The 20012-nt window shown below is 47.5% G+C and overlaps 1 protein-coding gene across 2 annotated transcripts in view; it reads left to right on the top strand.

Moving 5' to 3' along the window:
• The first annotated feature begins 2568 nt into the window (after window positions 1–2568).
• Window positions 2569–20012, top strand: part of ninaC (STKc_myosinIII_N_like and MYSc_Myo21 domain-containing protein ninaC) — a 158801-nt gene continuing 141357 nt past the window's right edge. Inside the window, exon 1 of one of the 2 annotated variants that reach the window (XM_050189309.3) lies at window positions 2569–2661. The gene's annotated coding sequence lies outside the window, so the exon portion shown is untranslated. Of the gene's footprint in view, window positions 2662–3603; window positions 3642–20012 lie in introns of those variants that run through there. The other variant, XM_055077150.2, reaches the window with a different exon arrangement.

Raw genomic sequence — 20012 nt, 5'->3', positions numbered from 1 at the left:
TGACCTGTACAGTACCTAGCGCAGCCACGCTACTTTCATTGGAAGTAAGGATGAACAGGCTATAGAGGTTCAATAAAGTTAAAATTGCCTTGCAAGAAACGTCCCGGGGACAAGATGCAGAAGAATATAGAATAACAGTTGATTTAATCAAAATTGAGGGAGATATCATGCTTAAAAAGCTTGCAGCCCTTCATACGCAGTGCCTCACGACTTCAAGTGTCCTATAACATACCCATCGTCTATCCCCAGTCCTGCACACAACGTAACTCGTGAGTCCTAACAATCTGCTAGTAGGGTGCACCGACTGAAGCAGTTATTCGAAGAATCGTTGAGCATTGGGCACCGAAAAATTGAGCACCTGTTGTCGCCTTAGATGCTAGAACGATTTCGTGCCGAACCGGTAACTTTTATTACTATTTCTTTTTCGGTTCGGGTTCGGCTCGGTTGGGTTCGGGTTCAGGCACGTTCCAAAAATATCGCCATTCGGGCTCGGGTTCAGTACCACTCAAAATTACGGTTCGGATACGGTTTTCGGTTCGGGTTCGGTTCGACACCCTAGTTTATAAGACTGAGCACATATTGAGCCGCTTGTGTGGCGTTCATTGCATGAATAGTCCGAGCGTGCTGCAGGAGTCGTCACTCCTGCAGCACGCTTAAACTTTGGCGCTTAAAATGAAGTTCTTATCAAGCAAAGTCTTGCTCAGGAAGGTGACGGCATACCAATACAGAAGGTTATGATAACATGCAACATGTAATGACAAACAACGCTCTCAGAAGTACCTTTGCAAAAAATGTTTGTAAAATTTCATGCCGAGGTTATCAGACAACGCGCGGCATCCCTCCTTGTAGGGCTGAACCCTGACTGATTGCGCACATATTATCATACTTACCTTTTATATTTTATAACATTTTCCATACACACGCGCGCTCGCGTGCGCGGGAGCTCATTTGCTATGTAGTCCGAGCACTGCTTTCACTGTGCAATGGCAGAGAAGCTATAGTTGTAGAACGTTAAAGAAGTGTACTACTATAGTGTTCCACGATCTTACCGAACTGAGGCCGAATTCACAAAGCTCTTAGTTCGTGTTCCCTGCCATTGGGTGGCCGCGCCTTCGATAATATTAAGAAAGGCATCAGGATTGGATGGAACTTTTCTTACAAACAATTCTAGCGTAAGTGATTTTGGTGAGTACGGGCCCAGGGCCCAGGGCCCGTATTCACAAAAATCCCTCAATCTTTCAGAAACACGATCACCACGATCTGCTGCAGGCTCCTCAAGCATTAACATTCCTCAGTCATACGAATTTGATTTGTTTGTTTCTTTCTAGTCCCCCTCCCCCTTTCTATTCGATAACTGTATACAGGGAGATTATGGTTGTTGTTATTGTTGCTTATGCTCTCCTCTTCATGACAATTCAAACCCCTCCTTTGCAGAAGCAAGCCCGGCATATAGTATGGCTGACATGTTCGGTTTCCATTAAACTCCTTCTCTCTCTCTCTCAAACAAAACGCTGGAAGGTGCGGGCAGCGCCGCGTACCAGTATATTACCTGTGAAGTCCCTTATTACGAGCGAAGTGTCAGTGGTGAGATAACCGCTTACCGAGATTTTAGCGTTAGCAGCGTACGCGTGCGCTTTCAGAAAGCAGCGAGGAAGAAAAATAAAAGCCACTTCGCTTGTGCCGTTTTGCAAGAGCGCCCCGCTGTGAGGAATGGAAGTCGGCCATGGACCACCTCCTACTGTCGTGTCCTGTTTCGTGCAGTGAAAGAGGCTTCCGTGCGAGAACCGAAACGTCACTTTCTTGTTAGAGTTTTTAACCTACAGTCAGCGTGCTTCTTCCCTTCTCTTTTAACCCAAATCTTCTCAGACAGACGGGTTCCATGAAACCAATGATCGGCATGCAATATCCACTAAGTTATATATATATATATATATATATATACAGATGGTCACAATTGACTTACAGATCCGTCACAATAATCCATACAGATGTTTGTTTCGTCAGCAGACTCCGCATACAACTTTCCGACGTATGGGTACATCAGAAGACGCGATAGTTAACCGCTGTACAAGACCTTGGATAGCGAAAAAAAGAAAAGGAAAAAGGAAGGTGAGAAATAACTCCGCGGGAGCAAAGCTTAAAAGAATGCGCTGAACTGTGTTGCCGCGGTTACTAAATGATATAAGAGCGTGGCGATTACGTTATTGTCGGTTACTCCAACCATCCGCTACCCGCATTTACGAGTTCCAATAAGCGATGCCATTAGGACAGGAATTTAGCTGTGTCCTCTAACCCTCTCAGACTACATGGACTATGAAGGTAAAAGGGATGAGGTAAATGTCGCGGCGGAAACTTCTTACTGTTTAGGTCAGCCAAACGAATCGATGCGTAATGCATCTTACGTGAGTGAGGGACCGGGCGCAAAGCTACGTGCATCTGGAGCGACGAGGAAAGGAAGAGAGAGAGAGTGAAACGAAAGGAGAGGAAGGAGGCTACGAACGGAGGGAAAGAGACGAGAGAAAAGAAGCGGAAAATCGACTTCAGCGCCACCGCTGTTCCGTCGCCTGCGCGCGGCGCGTGGAGCAGTCGAGCGCGTGGGCCAGTGTGTCGTCTGCTCTCGTTGTGGATTGGCTTGGATTTCAAAACGTCGCCGCTGCGAAGGCAAGTGCTGTGCTTCTGTTTGGGTTCCTCGTTTCTGGTCGAGCGAGCAGCGTACAGGATTAGCTTCGCGATTATCTTTTGAGCCGATCGAGAAGCGCCTCGGTATGCCCTTCCCCGACGGTCCCCGAAGTCGTCCTTCCGACGCGCGCGCGCGTGCTATGCGTGCCATACTCGAATGCGCACCACTGCGCGCGCGCGCTCTCTTTGCGGCACAAGAGAGGCGGACGCTTTTTGAAATGATTTGGCCGCTGCTTCCTGCGTAGCAGAAAAAGTTGAACGTAAAAATAAGCGGGGTAAAAAAATAATAAAGAAAAGAAAGCGAACAGTCCCTTATAATTTTTTTTTCTTGTGTGTTGGGACGCTTTGTGTGCATTCCGGAGCGACGCAATGTGTCATCGGAACTGGTTCAAAATTTTTCCGCTACGTATATCGGTAAAAAAAATAAGAAAGGAAAAAAAAAAGCTATCTGTGGGATCCCCAAAACCCGCGGCTGTAATGAACCCTTATAATCTTCGCATTCCTGCCCTGCAACAGTTTACGGTTGGCAATGCGCAACGGATTAACAAGGAAACAGGACCACTTGGCTCAACTCTGTGCCCTTAGCTCTACGATTTTGTTCGCCACTAGATCTTACAAGTGCTCACAACGCCGTTATCTTTTGTAATTGGCTGAGGTGCCTTCTTCGTGTTCCTGTCCGATGGCTGCGTTCCCCGTTAGCAAGAGCTCCAGGCTGGTCGCTGGCTAGTATGCATTGGAATACACATTATAAACTCCATGAAAGTGGCCGTCATGTAAAGAGAGATAAGTTCGACTAAGTGACACTTTAAAAAAAATCTTTTATGACATTTTGCTTTAAATTAACCGAGAGGTCATGTGACCAAGCCGTAGACAACACTGCGTCACTGACTGTGCCACATGAACTGCAATGTAGTGATCTTGCCGGAGCGTAGTGGCGGATCTAAAGAACGTCTGGAAATTCGGTGTGTATACTAAGTTCATTGCGACTTCAATATCTAGTAATAATTGGAATCAAACGAATATTACTGTCGGCTGAAGGCTCCGAAAATTTCTTCGGTCGTTTTAAGGACAGCGGACGACGACAACGCTTTTGGCAGACTTTGGCAGAAAAACCGCGCTTGCGACAACTAGATTAGGTAACATCGCACAGCCCCAATATAGCGTCGCGTCCTTTTTTTTCTTTTTGTAACGAACTTATCGAACAAGGAAGTCCCTGATCAAGAAGTAGCCCCGTTTGATAAGAGAACTCGCGAACCACACAGATCGTGCAAGAATCCGGGGTTAAGCGTTTGCGGATACCTCGCTGACAACGCGGAGATTTGTGCCAACACATGCGAAAACACGAGAGTTCTCAGTGGCCGCTATGCAAAGCGAAATTCGCTGCAGTAAAATAAAGCTGGCCTCCTCGAAATTTATTTCAAATTTAACGCATGCGCTAAACTTCCGAAGACAGTCTGCGTATAATTTTGTCTATCCCGCAGTGGCCTCGGCATTCCTGCCGCGTGCGCAGACATATATCTAGGAGGAAGCTTCTCGATGGGAGTAGTGCTGCTGCTTGCGTCGTGTCGCAAGCGTCCGGAGGCGTATACAGCGCGACGGAAAACAAACAACAAAAAACAAAAAGAACGCGAGCCGCATATAAGGAAGGAGAGCGACGCATCGCAACTGACAAGCATCTCGGACGAAGCGTCGCTCGGCTCTCTCGGATGAGACGTGTTCGTGCACGATGTCTTCTTTGACTTTCGCGAAGGAGCTTTAAATAAGCACCGGTGACAAAGAGAACGAGGAAGCCAGCCGCAGACGGCGAAGAAGACACGAACAAAGCGGCGAGATCGTGCGTTCACGCTTGAGATATACGCACGGTGGGGACCGGTGCCGGCTTTGTCTTAACTGAATAAGGAACGTCTCGCGTTGCGCTCGACACGGCGACGATGGGAGCGTCTGTTAGCAGCTTCGAAATTCGGGCTTCATCGAGGCGGGAGTACGGAGCGCCGTCATTACGAAAATTACAGCGAAAGCTCGGATCGTCGCGCAGGTGTTTCGGTGGAAACGACATAACTGATTCTCGATAACGGTGCGTCAGGAATAGAGAAGTTCGCTCCACCACGCACTTTTCGTGCCGGCCGACACTTCTAGAGAAATGTGTGGCAATCAACGATCAACTCTTTAACCGTCTAATATTGACTAACTAGCATTTCATTCCTTACTTTAGAGATGAAAAGAAATTGTAAAATCGAACCCTATCATTGCGAGAGGCATGTCCAGCAAACTTGAGACTATAGCACCAGTTTCGAGATATGCGTCACCAGACTCGCTGCGAAATGCATCGTTGTTCCCCATGTTATATATATATATATATATATATATATATATATATATATATATATATATATATATATATATATATATATATATATGCCTGCAGTGTCTTCCTTACGCATTGCAGTGTAAACTATAGGAGAGAGTTTGGAGGACGAATATAAAACTAAGTGCCTGAAGCCACGCCACGTGCCCCTGAAGACAACAACGAGAAAAAAATTCAATAATTAATCAAGTGGTAACTGATGTATTACGTAATTTCTGATTTGCACTTACGAGAATAATGTGCTGCCCAAAATAAACCTTTTTTTTTTTCGTTTTGATTGCTTTCAAGGTGAGCATTTGTCAGAAAGCTTTCCTTTCGTAAGTGCACTTGTTTGCCATTGGTGGCAAACTGCCTTTGGTGGCAAACTGCGATTAGCTGCTGCCTGTTCCGAACAGCTCTAGCGTAAGAAAATGTTTGTGAATACGGTATAGCGAATGCATATACGACGGGGCCGGCAGACTATAGCAAGCATGCGCAGAGTTAACTCACTTTCGACATTATGGTTACTATTTGTTTTGAAAACATGCATGCACTTGACAGGAAAGCGAAAGCGAGGAGCAGGCTGGCAACTGCTTTCGACAACCTGAATCAGCTTTAGAGACGCCAGGCTGCGCACGAGTGATGTGGGAGCGAAACGAGAAGAAATGCAGAGGGGAACATGTTGAGCGTAATAATGCGACCGTGGTGCGCGTTTTGTTGTTGCTGTTTCTGTCGTCTGGATTATCTTTTTCCTTAGCGAATAAGGAAAACATCGCCTAACATCACCGGCGTTCGGTATACGCTTAACCAAAGGTTTCGAAGCCACCGCGAGACTAACAACAGCTGACGCCGAGATTTGTGGAAGGGTTCCCGCAACGCTGCGCAGTGCTGATGCTTAGAAGCTCAGTAACGTGAAGAGAAGTTAATTTGAAAATCAAAAAACACAAAAAAAGGAAGATGGAATCTGCCTTCCGCGAAGAGAATTACATACCCTGTGCTAACTTCATAAGACCTCATTTGGTTGATGCATTATCATAACATCATGCACTTTGTGTGGAGCAGTAATCCGGTTCGCGCTCCTGTCTCGTGTTTTACTCGGTTGATTGGACGACTGCCGGGCTCTGGCAAGTTGTCCGAAATTCAATTCTCAGTGAATAACAGCTTTCTTTTTTTTCCTTCAAAGATTTAGCCCTTTTCGAATAACCGGTATGAGTTTTCATCCGTGGCATACTCAGTACGTCATCAACACGGTTGCAGCCAGGCGTATGACGTCTTGTCAACTTACAATTTCTTCATTCACGTACCTTACAGGCTAAGAGAATGATCATTGAGTAAAGGGGACTTACGGTAATACATGAACTATTAGAGTAAAACGAACACGGATGAGTCATTCAATTAAGACCACCAAGGGCCGAATTCACAAAGCTTTTTGTTCGTAAGTGCTCTTTCCCATTGGCCGGCCGCCGTCGTTAATGATATGTCAAGCATCATGAGTTGTGGGAATTTTCTCTTACGAACAATTCTGTCGTAAGAGCTGTTTGCGAATACGGACCCAGAAAATATCAGGGACAATCACAAATCTTTTAGTTCGTAAGTGTTCTTTGCCATTGCCCTACAGACTTATATTGAACAATATGATGATTCTGAACAGTACGTTCAGCATCCGGATTGAATAGCATTTGCTCTTACGAAGGACTCTAGTGCAAGCGATTTTTGTGAATACGGGCCCAGCTGCATGCATATAGCAAGTCAAACCACAGGCGATTATTATTATTATTATTATTATTATTATTATTATTATTGTTGTTGTTGTTGTTGTTGTTGTTGTTGTTGTTGTTGTTGTTGTTGTTGTTGTTGTTGTTTACACCGTGAGAATTCGCTCAGAAATCATCTCGGCCCATGTAAACAGAAAAGCTGTTACAAAGGCTGCATTTGCCCAGAAAAAGACGAAGCGAAGGCCATTCTCGCAGTGCGGTGCTTCGCATTTGATGACTCCGTGCTGGATGCACACCCAGCATCTTAACTGCTCCCCCCCTCCCCACCCTAACCCCGCAGGCCCACGTCACCGTCCCTTTCTTAAATGAGTTTATTCCTTCGCTCCTGTATGCGGGTATTGGTTGAAAGAAAGCGTCCCACTTGATCTCTAAACATTCTGGGCTCCGAAAGTTCAAGAACGGTCCGACTGATGAACGACGCGGTCCCGGCGACACCACTGGTCACTCGTTAGCTTCGAAACATTAAGACTGAATCGGTAATGTGGTGCGCAGCGAAATGATGGTGCCATCGTGCATAAGCTTTTGTTTTTGAGAATCTTCTTTCATGAACTCGCGACAGTTATAACAGATTGATTCAATGTTGCAGAGGTGCCCAAGTTCAGTGCTTTCGGGTCCGCTTCATCCCTCGTGATCTCTGAAGACGCCTCGCACGCTCGTGGTCGATCGCGCGCTTCATCTTAAGCCTAATCCGTGTACACTGCTGCTCCCAGTGGAAGCGGCGGCGGGATGAGACGCGCATGCGTGCAGTCCAACGGGGCGCCGAGAAGACGGATGCAAAGCGGTGCGCAGGCACCATGACCTTTCAGAGACCGGCGTCATTGATAAAGGATGCGATTCCTCTGGCGCACCGGTTGAGAGAAAAGCCTGCGATCGCTGCAGTGCGCGTGTCGACCGGCTTTGCCGATGCTTTGCTAAAAGACCTTGGGAGTGTTGTCGAACGGTGGTGGCCGCCGGGTCGAATACTTGATCGCAGATATGGGGTCGGATAAAACGAAGAATATTTCTGTTCGTGAGAACTGTATACGTCGTTGGTTAGTTGTTTCGCTGTCACTTCGTTCGCCATGACGACCTGGCACCCGCGGCCTTACAAAACTTGCACGCTGCTCATGCGAACGCGCTCGCGAATAAGGCCACACTTCGCGAGTATTCATACGCGTAGCGGCATATGCGTGAAAGGTTGAATTAAGGGTTACGTGAGAGCAAGGGGTTTCTCGGGTGAAAGTTGCACGTACATTCTAAATTGTTCCCGTAGCTCCGTGGGGAACCTGCTTTTGCGTCGTCTGCCTTACCTCCCGACTGTTTCTGACGCCTTTGTCATTCTGTCATGTCTACCACCATTTCTTTCTTTGATTACATAGGCTATCTTAACTTTAGTTGCTTTATTATAGGCTCCATAGCTTTAATTAACTGCTATTCTATTTTCCCCTCGTAATACATTCCTACGATTGTAATAAGAGGCCAACAAACACTGACACCAAGGACAACATAGGGGAAATTACTTGTGCTTAACAAATGAAATAAAGAAATGACAAATTAATGGAAACGTGTAATGCGAACGTTGTGGCATCGTTCCCCACCTGCGGCAAGGGGTTTTTTCATCCACTTTCATTTCTATTAATTTATCGTTCCTTTATTTCATTTATTAGGCACAAGTAATTTCCCCTGTCTTGTCCTTGGTGTCAGTGTTTGTTGGCCTCTTATGATATGACTAATAAAGAATCGGGTCCCTCGGTTAACCCTCGTTCTTCTCGTTTATTCGTACGATTGGTAGTTTATCAGCGTATAGCGAGCAGAAAACGACAGAAAGAAAGTTTATTAGAGTATTTGAACCTCAGTTGAGTGGAAGCACGGGAACGCATGCATCAGGAAAAGTTCGTGTGTTTGGCTACGAAAATTTATTAATTTCTTATCACAACGTTATTCAGTATAAGCGGGCTGTGCATGTGAGCCTGTTGGTTCTGTTGTGCGCTATGTTTTCTTCCAAGTGCCTCTGAGGTTCAAATACACAGGAAATCGATGCTATCAAGGAAGGATGACGAAGTGTGCCTTACAGACAAAAAAATAACAGCATTCCCTCAAAGGAACATAACCAAGGCCGACAAGAAAAAAAAATATGCTTTACGATTCTGACCTTGCAAGTTGAAGGCAACGTCAAGCGCACTTATCAGGCACACTGGAGAAGCCTGGCAACTTCTCCGTGATATCCCAGCCTCTTTTTTATCATTATTTCTGTTTCAGCGAGTTCTAGACGCATACCGACGACCGATCGTCTGCTTGTTTAGTTTTTGTTGCAAGCCAGCGCAAGAGCTGGGAACTGCCGAAGTCAACGAACTGTTTCGGCAAATGAAACTCGCCCGTTATTTTTGCGTTGCTAAGTCACTGAGCTAGGCGCAGTGCTTCTGTTATTTTTACGTTCGACCTTCCCTTGCCTGCGATGCATTAATGGTGCTGGACGAGGCATTCTCTCTACCGTTTTTAAGGTCTAACACACACGTTCACTTGCCCTCGATCTTTATTCACCACAGCGCACTCACGTCATTTGGTTCGGGAGCAGCAGCGCGAGATTTGCCTATACTATAGTCGCAGAACGGCGGAAATCGCAGCGACGCAAGGGTTAAATCGTGCCGTGTGAATTGGGTTTAACACGATGTGCACGGTTTGTGCGTTCGGTGGACATGTTGATGCTATCCCGCTGAGGAAGAAAGCGCATGCCGACGCAACGCTCTTGGCATGCCGACACTGTAAAGTAGTAAAGGGGACAATTCATCCATTATACGGAACAACGTTATCAGCGTCAACTGAAAAGGCAGTCAGTCGATACTCTTCGATGCATAACAACCCAAAGTCCTAGCCAACTGTGCCGAGCGGATTGGTCACCCTGGCCGAAGTGCATATGATTCATTCTTTTATTACTAACATAATGACTTTTCGTGAATAAGAGTACTGGTGCATAGCATACGCATGGGCCAGAACTGCAATCTACGTGCAACAAACGTACGTCAGTGTGCGTAGTTGATGATGCTATATAACCGCAGTAACTTCTATATGCTTAAATTGTCACCTTTCTCTGTCTCAGAATGCACCATAGGTTCCCAACTTGTTCTCTCAGAGATACAGAAAAAGAGAAAAAAAGAAACATAAGTGACGAATTGACAAAGGAATTGCCATTCTTTAACACGTCGTCCTCCTCGCTGTACTTTTATTTATTGGCAGCAGGCATTTCCAGCCCGCCTTTAGCGAAGCCATTGACGATAAGATTACAATTAATATATCGTTTCTCAAGAGTCTGTCAAGATATATATCGTTTCTCATGTCAAAACAGCAGTGCCAGTATACCCACGCGTATACAATATGTTGATAGCTGCAATGACGACGAGGTACAGCGCCGCTTAGCCTTGGCACGTGGAATAGCATGACTTCTTTTCCCGTTACGAGTATGAAGAGCGCTTTTTTAGTTGCATATCGATGCAAAAATTATTCTTAGACGTCAATCTTCGTCAGGAGGAAAAGGCAGTCTAAATAAATGTTCACTGTATAATCTTTCAGAGTTCTGAAAATGCGATGCTTATATGTCATTGGTATTGAAAATTTAACAGCGACTTGGGATGCACGCCTCGACAGAGATAAGGCGGTAGATTAACTGCACCCAAATACGTATCTCTGAACGAAACGCCTACACGAACTCCGCGTCGCAGGAGCGCATGGGAATACAATAGCGCCGGCGCTTGCTACTTCACCTATAATCGCAGTACGCGGCGCAACCTTAGCTAAAATTTACATATTAAATATCACGTACACGAACACGCAAACATGGTTAGGTTATCGGACGACAACGGCCGTTAACTATACACATACGAGGGTACGGATGCAACAGCGAACACCACACGCTTCTTTTAGAGGCGTTCGCGCGCAGGGTGATTAAATGTTTTCGTTGGCACGCCCTCGATCCTCTTTACTTTAGTCGTACATACATAGTGTTTCATTGTTCTACAGCTCGCCGATAGACGCGCCCTCTCGATAGCCTAGTGTTATGACGCGTTCTCACTCATCTTGTCCTGCAAGAAGGAAGGAACGCTCGATCTGTGCCTCTCTCTGAATAATAATGCTGAGCATCGGGGACCAAATCAGCAAAGCTTTGAGAAGTTTTTGTTCTCAAGTACTGTTTGGCGTTGGCCGGCCACCTTTGCGAAATATCTGTCCGACATCGGTATTGCTTGGCATCTGCTCCTACGAATGGCTTTAGTGTAAGATTAATGTCTTTCTGAATGCGGGCACCGCGTTGAAAGCAGAAACCTGAAATGTTTGCCTTTACAAAGAAACACAGTGGTTGCGATTTTCTCCCTCATTAAACCTAAACGCTGGAAGCGAAAGAGGGAAACGTGCGAGAAGTAAAAATTAAAGAAAGAAAAACGACAAAGAAAACGTTTCTGAGAAGCAACACTAGTGAAGGAGAAGAAGGTATATATATATATACACACACACACAAAGAGGTAATTTCTCCTGCTTTCCCGGCCGAATAGGCAGAGCGGGCTAAGGCGCTAAATGGCGCAACACCGCACTGCTACGTATCCCGCACCGCGGCCATCCTCCACGCCCCCTACAATTCCGTATTCTGGTCAAAGCGTTTACGGGAAGCTCTCGCGAAGCTCTCCTGAGTTGCTGGCTCAGCCCTGTAGAGTGCAGCGGCCCACCGGCTTGTCCAGTTGGTGTTCCTTTGTGGAGGTATACGCGCGAAACCTAGCGCTGTGTGTACACATGCATACGAGGCACCAGCGTACGGACTGCGAGGACGCGTTCGCGCGCGCTGCTCGAAGGCTCTGTGGAGAATCTGGAACGGAGCGCGCACGTAATCGCGCGTACACGCTGCGCGTGCGCCGGCCGCGTAATGGTCCGTGAACGAGCCTAGAAATGAAAGCATCCGAGCGAGGAAAATACACAGCGACGAACGACGACAACGACTGTACGACCGGCGCTCCAAGGGGGAAGGAGGGAGGGGGGGGGTGTAATAATTTCTTTTCCTCGTACCACCTATTCTTCTTCTTTCCACTGCGAGCAATACGTGTGCCTCTCAACGTCTCGGCATATATGGTAGACGGTAACAGACGAGTACACGAGTACATGTATCTTCACGTATACACGAACGTGGCTTAGAGCTCCTCGCGTAATCTGTTTTCTCCCGAGTCCGTTTTCACCCGAGACTTTTCTTTGCTGCTGCCTCACGTGGACGCCGCGCTGAATGCATTCCGTATGTCGACGCACGACCGTGCTATACTCTCGTCTGCGCGTGCGGTTTCTCGAGTCGCCCTTTGTTATTTTATTTTATTTTTCTTTTTTTCGCGTCGAGATTTTTTGCGTTATTGTTATCGTCGCCGGATGTTGGTGTGCGTCGCGAGGTCTCGGTTACGTCGGGTACACGGCATTGGTGATGCCGCGCCGGTGTGCATTACGCGCCGGCTTTTTCTTTTTTCTTTTATTTTTTACGTCGTCTTGAGGCTCGCGTATTTTTTTTTTTTTTTTTTCTCGTCGCGTGATTCTGAGAAAGCTGTTTATTGAACGAGCGGCGTAAGGACACGAGAAACGAAAATCGCGGGCATTGTGTGCGACCCGTGCTCGCCCAATTAAGAACTGCTGCCCTAACAGATCCGTAGCGGCCGGTGCATGCTACTTGTCTCGCTGCCAGCACCGCTAATCGACGCAGTGATCTCGATACGAGAGACATGCAGACTCGTAAAGTCTGGCATTTCTCTACGATCTGATGACGTGTTAATGGGCGCTGTGATGGTGAGAGATGTTTCCGGGCGGTTCGACGTGTAACCTTGTTATATAGCTTACCACCTGTGGAAACTGAACACCACACAGAGTTGCTATGTGATTCAGTAGAATTTACCGTTGGTCTCCGAGCAACATCACTTTAGCCTGTGCGCAACGCGGTCTGGCGAACACTTGCTTCGTCATCCTTTTTCATCAACATAGCCTTCGTCACATACGTTCCTTATAGATATAGCCCCTTCATTATTCTTTCGCCAGGGTGAAGTGTACGAGTGCAAAACCATGTACAATTTCTCTCATGAGCATTGAAGCCGCTCCGCGAGGGATGAAATTCGTACGAACAGGCACTACGACTCTGATCCTTTAACACGCTTGGCGCTTCGAAATTCAGGGCAGTGAACAGCACTTTCACTGTAGGCAGGGCTGGGCAAAGATACTTTGCAATTGTATTATGATACAAGATACTCGGGCTACAAGTATTTGAGATACAGATACAAGATACTTCCGCAATTCTTGTATCCGATACGATACTTGCCATTTGTATCCTAAGATATACTTCGATACGTTCGCAAATGTCTTATTATAGATTTATATAATGCAGCAGCAAACACGTATGGACAAATATGTCTGCTTGGAAATTTTATAACTCCCACGAACCTTGTTTCATTTGAATTAAATTTCTGTTAGTGTCACAAAAGTTTTGTCTTTCTTTCTCAAGGTACAATATTTTCATTCCAAAACAATGTGTGAAAGCCACAACACGCAAGGCAACCCATTTCTTGCATTCTTCAGACTGTAACAAAGCACCACGCAAGAGAAACTTCGATAACGTCACTATATATCGCGGCACCACAATTTGCGCGAGAGACGCCGCACGCATTGGCGTACGCAGCAAAGTACGGCGGATATATGAGCAAGTGTCATGACACCGACGCAGCTAAAAACAAGAAATCAAGAAAACACAAGGACTGCTGCACGCAGACTATCGCGCGCTTGTTTTTGTCGGGACGGCGGGACCGCCACCACGTGACTCTGTTCCACCAATATGGACGCGCAGACCTTATCGCATGCCCTCGCTGGAGGGCTCTGGCGGAAAGATAAAAGAATGGCTCTGCCTGTAGTTTTATTCAGGTGGCTTACTGGTAGCAGTATCAAATTGAGGAGTTCAGCCAACGTTATAGTTTCGCGCGGTGATGTTGCGATAACCAGTATCTTGTATCTTAACATACACGATACATTGTTTCGTGTATCGGAAATACAGACACTGATGCATGTCTTGCCAGACGTATCTTGATGCAGCTACAAGATGCCCAAAGAGTATCCAAGATAGTATCAAAGATACATGCACCTTCGATACTGCCCAGCACTGACTAGGTCGGGGCGTGAAAGGAGCGTAAGAAAAAAAAAATACAGAACGCTTCAGCAAATTATCCGGCTACGAAGCCATTTGTTTAGGCTAGGCGTTTACAACGGACACCGCCACCTTGTCAAAAACAACGACTTTGCGATGCACACGACGTCGCCTTCGTCCGCTATCGGCTATTGGCATTACCTGTTGTGGCCTTCGAAATATTTGCACAGACGCGATCACTCTCAGAGTTAGTGTAAGGTGCGAAACCTCGCACGAATTACCAAGCGCCATAGCTGCGCGCGAGCGTATATTTTGGTTAGCGAGTTCGGATGCCAGTGGCAGTGGCGTAAGGCAAAGTACTGTTGCTCTTCGTCCTACGGCGGGGATGAAGCTCAAGGTGAGGAGGTGCCCTGGCGACGACACGATAACGACGACTTTATAACGAAGACGACTTCACGATGATGGACGTCGTCGTCGGCACGGTGGGCGCACGGACGCTGGAAACCCAGTTTCGAGCATTTAACTGCTGTCTCCGTAAAAATTCTGCAGAGGCCGACGGCCCTGTGGCAGGCATCGAGTCTCCAGAGAAAGACTTTAACCCAGCGATTAAGGCTTGAGCCGCAAGCTAAGCTCCGCGCATCTACATAATATAGTATAACCCCCCCCCCCCTCGAGTAGTCATGCTCGCGGCTGTCGAAAGCCACCAGTGCTAACCGATGCGTGCACGTACTTAGCTCAGCGATTGAAACGCGATACTCAGACAGCATGGCGGCTGGCACTTTTTGCACCCCCGGGGATCGCTGGGTGGTCGCTGAGGAGGCCGAATGCAGTTACGATGCATCAAAAAGGTTCTCGCTTTCACGTGACACAAAAATGCATCATCGCAGTGTCACCAGCGCCCACCACCGGTGGCGCAAGGAAGTACCGACCGCCACGTTGTACGAGTATCGCGTTTCAATTGCTAAGCACTGTACATTTGTTTGAGCATAGAAAGGAAACAAACGAGCCTGCGTATTTGAATTACCGCTACAATTTTAACGCCAAGATATATTCGAAGAGGGCCCCTAAAAGTGTTGCCCTGGGCTCTCCATAGTAAGATTTTTCGCTCGAGGCGTATGTCATTATGGCAATTATACACACAGCGTGATTGATTGATTGATTGATTGATTGATTGATTGATTGATTGATTGATTGATTGACTTTAACGTCCCAACGCGACACTGGGGCTTGAGGGACGCTTTAGTACAGGGCTCAGGATGAATTTGGACCAGTCGATGTTCTTTGACGTGCACCTAAATCTAAGCATGCGGCCCCTATTAAACGCAGCCGCCGCTGCCGCGAATCGAACCCGCGTCCTCGTGCTCAGCAGCGGAACGCCAGACAAACAGTCGTGGAAACGGGTTTAGCAACCCCTTAATTATGCCTAACCGTACAGAACGACGGCCGGGATAACTTTAGCGATTCCATTCCAATGATATTCCTTTTCGCGCCAATAAGGTGATTGGCTAGAATATGCTCTCACGAATAGCTTTAACGTGAGAACAACTTTTTTTTTGTTCACGAAGCTTTTCATTCGTAAGTGCATTTTGCCGTCGGTAGGCAGCGTTCCCTATACAATAATTTTAGCGTCAGGACAAATTGTGACTGCACACTGTGTGACGTAGGATTGGACAGTTACACTGCGTAACACTACGAACGCCTTCTCAGACTGCATGACAGTGCCCGCAGAAAGTTATGTATCGTGTGTGTGCAGGTGTGTATGCTTTTTTTTAATTCTTTTTCTTTCTGTCACCACTCGCATCCCTTACCTCCTCCCCCGGTACACGGTAGCAAACCGGAGATAATCTCTGGTTAACCACCCCTGTCTTTCCCCTGCCTCTCTCTCTCTCTCTCTCTCTCTCCAGCGTCAGGATTGACTGGAATTAGCTCTAGCGTAAGAGCTTTTTGCGAATACGGGCCCGGTTCTGTACGATCTCGTCGCACGCCTTGTGCTCTCTGGCGTGAGAAAAGTGAAGGCAAGAGGAGGCGCACACGCTTGAAGAGGCGAGAAGGGAGCGCACCACGACTTGGGCGCGTGTCGCTTTCAAAGCGAGGTTCCTCTGTCGCTTCCCTGGATCGGCGCCTTCTGCGCCGCCGCCAACACACACAAAGAGGCGTCAGGAGGCGCGCTGCCGAACAGGTGCCGCGAGCAGCCGCGAGAAGTGGCCGCCGCCGCCGCCACCTTCACTGTGGAGGGACCCATGGCGTCCACGCTCGCCGGGCTCGCGCCCGTTGATGCGTGAAGCGAATGCTCGTCCCAGTGACAGCGCGTCGAGTTTCCTATAGAGCTTAGGGCCAACGACCGCCGGCATCCATGGTGTGCGCTGCTTGTATTTGCGTATGCGCAGCGTACACAGCCTGCCGCTATTCGCGAAGGAGCGCACCCACACACAAACTGCTCCTTACGCGACCCTAATTGATTCGGTCACTGTGCTCTACGCCATCTTAAAGCACTCTCACTGTGGAGCGCAATTACGGCATACCGCGAACTCGCGCATAAGCCAACGCATTTGAGACCAAATTCACGAAGCTTTTCGTTTGTCAAAGCTGTTTGCCATTGTCCAGCCGCTTGCGCTTAGAATATGTCAAACGATTGGCTAGCATTTGCCCTTACAAAAAGTTTTAGCGTTAGAACTTTTTTGTGCGCAAGTTAATGTGGACCACGCCTGGGGTTGCTTGATGGTATCGCTTCGCTCAAATTGGCCCGAACGCTCACTTGGGAAGTGTAGCTAGAAGACTCCCTCGTTAATAATTCAAGATCACCACTTCGAGGGCATGCACTCCGATGCTGTCTTCGCACGGGCGGCCAGGCAAGGCTTATAACGTGAATATGCTAGACCACACAAAGGGGCGACCAGCTCTCGCTTTTGGGCCGCGAGCCCGTGCCAATTTAAAGCGAGGGATTTCGCTCTTCAACGAAGGAATGAGTCGCTGGCACCGCACGGACTCAACGCTTGTCCATCGAACCTATTTGTTTGGTGACACTCACGTGAGCACTGAAACTTGGAATCCGGCCAGTATATTCACAGAAATTTCCTACAGTAGCATTGTGTAGAAGGTTTCGGTGTAGGAGGTTTCAGATAAATGTTCAGCCAATCATGGTGCTAAACATATCATTGGCGAAGGCGGCAGGTCAACGGCAAATATTACAAATGAAAAGCTTTGTGAATTCGGGCCCAGCTTCCCTGAGAGATGGAGACTACGTAGTAGATCTAGTGGCTGTATATTGAAGGCACTGGTGCTGGTGGCTACCGCCTCCTAGGATAAAATTTACGGCGCCGTGCAATTAAATGCTCTGCCACACAATGCAATGCGTCATTGTTCAACCTTATTGTTACTGGCTGTAGTTTAGATTACCGTATTATGACCCATAATTCTTAGAAAGAAGTTCTATAATTCGGTACACGCCATAGTTTAACCAAATAATCCAGTCTCGGCCGATATCGCTGCCATGTGCCGACGCACAGCACACAGGCCCTATAACGTAAAGCTACTCGAATCTGCTTTATTCAAATCTCTTGACGTCAAACTTACGTAACCGCCGACGCAAGCATCGGGCGGTGACTCGCAGCGTTGTTTGCAATGGCCAATGAAGCGCTTCCTCGTCTATAGGAGGTAACTTTTGTTGGCTTTCAAAGCGAATAGCATTGCCTTACTTGAAAGGTTTTTTTCTTTTCTAATTGGCTGAGCAGAGGCGAGGAGCATGCAGAAGTGGAGAGAATTTCGGTGAGGCCGGGCTAGCGCAGAGAAAGTATATAAACGGATGAGGAGGGTGGTGTTAGCGTCTGGGATTGATCCGCTTCTCTTGCTTAGCTTTCGGTGTCTGGCAGAAAGTAAAGAAGTAAAAATGCATTTAAAGGAGGTCCTCAGTGAAAAAAAAATTGGGCAGAGCGATGTCGGGTACGGGCTGAAAGCTAGGGCCTGACAATATACTGCCTTGGATTTTTTAAAAATTATTATTATACCCAAATAAATCCATTCTTCCCTGTAGCTCCGAATAACCATTGCCAGAGCGATCAGTGGGCAACCATCGCCTATTCATTTCAAAACGGGGCAGCTTCCGGCTATTTCTAAAAATATTCAGTTTTGCTCGGCATGTTAATGCATCTTTATTGCGTACACGTCACTTTGACGCGGTGAGTTTTCGCGGGCGGTTTTGTAACGTCGCTTGACAGACAGGCAAAGTGGGCGCAGCCCGAAAGTTTTTCGACTGATGGTGAAAAAGGCGTAAAATCGGAAATAATTAGTTTCCTTTTGTTCAGTCTAATCCTGCACAACCAGTGCATACACGTCATATCAGATGAGGAACTTTTGCGGTTTTCCTGACGTCGCGTGACAGACAAGCGAAATGGTGGGGACCTGAAAACATTTTGACCAATCGCGGGGGGCTGACTGCAGAAACAGAGTAGGAAAGTTTGGAATAGCTTTACGTTATAGCGCCCCAGCAATGAAACCAAAATTATAACTGTCAATGAATTCCGGTAAGGATCGACTGCGCGATGTATGCACTTGTCCGTGTTTTTCTTATGGAATACGGTACGATACGAGCATTTATCTGTCCGAATTCTGGGTTCACGGTATAACACTGTGCGCACACCTATGCTTTTCGTCATAACATTTCTTTCTTGCTACAATGATTGTGGAGCAGCCGGTGTCCATTTCTATTATTCTTACCTCTCCTACCTTTCCTTAGGCAACGAACACTGTGTGCCAAGACATTTACCCTGCAGCACGCCATCCGTCGCTCGTGCGTATCATTCTAACATTCGAAACCGGGTCCGAAGGTGGATCACGCTGCCGTAAAGGAGGCGGCACTGGTCGTCTTTTAAACTTCATCGCTGTCTACAGAAATTTCGTTCTACCGTATAACCGTGCCAAACGGTAGCAAACAGCCCGTAAAAGAAAGGCTGTGCTTTCTGCACCAGCGTCAAGGAAGCAAGCGAGCGATGTAGCACTGTTGAACAACGTACAAAATCTGCGCCTTCAAGGACATAAGCAACTGTACAAACAGATTCTCATGACCACAATAAGTAATTCGCTCAGCGAGCTTAACAAAGGGAAACGCAGTTTCACGTCGCCCAAGCACCCCACCCGCGTCCCGCGCGTGATGTGTATGAGCAAGTTTCGTCGTGCGCAGTGTTTGCTCTCGTTCTACTCTAAGCGGGTGACCCGGGTTCGCTCAGGGCAAGCCAAATACAGGGGTGCCCGGTCGTTGTTCCGCGCGTTTCCTTTTCCTCATCTCAGAACGAAATCTTGCTCGCAGATATAGTATCTGCGGGAAGTGGTTCCTTGGAAACTGTCTGACCTATTCTCTAAGAGGCATTGTTGCTCCTTTTTGCTCTTTTCTTTTTCGACTGCTTGTATAGACCAGCGCAGTTATAAAGGTATAGCGTGCCGCCAGATGCCGGCTGCCTTCGAGGACGCCAAATAAAATCTCGCGGGAACTAATCAGGAAGATGCGCCAAACATAAACGAAAGAGGAGGAACTCTCTAAGAGTGTGGTCGCCCCCCCCCTCTCTCTCTCTCTCTGTCTCTCGTTCTGCCTGCTCCCCATTCGTGCGTGCGGTCGCACGCAATATACGTGCGATACAAATGGAGGAAAAAGAGCGCACGGTGGGACTAAATAAAACGCGAAAGAATAAAAACAAGCAAAACAATGAAAGGTGCGGAGGAGAAATGCTTACGAGCAACTGCATATATAGGATTCGACCAGAGCACAACGAAATCGCCGGCCGCTGCCGCTATGTGGGGCCAATTGGGAAAGTAGGTTTCACGCGTGGCCCAGAGGTGGTCTGCGGTGTGTGTGTGTGTGTGTGTGTGTGTGTGTGTGCGCGCGCGCGCGCGCGCGTGTGTGTGTGTGTGTGTGTGTGTGTGTGTGTGTGTGTGTGTGTGTGTGTGTGTGTGTGTGTGTGTGTGTGTGTGTGTGTGTGTGTGTGTGTGTGTGTGTGTGTGTGTGTGTGTGTGTGTGTGTGTGTGTGTGTGCGTTCGTGCACATTGAACGAAAAATCACTCCTCACTTGTGCTCATGCGGAAGGAGGGCAGGTTGGAGAGGGAG

This window comes from Dermacentor andersoni, chromosome 2 (genome assembly GCF_023375885.2).
Source record: "Dermacentor andersoni chromosome 2, qqDerAnde1_hic_scaffold, whole genome shotgun sequence".
In the NCBI taxonomy this organism is placed as follows: Eukaryota; Metazoa; Arthropoda; class Arachnida; order Ixodida; family Ixodidae; genus Dermacentor; species Dermacentor andersoni.
Note: the sequence above shows the minus strand (reverse complement) of the source record. Positions and strands in the feature narration are given on the sequence as shown.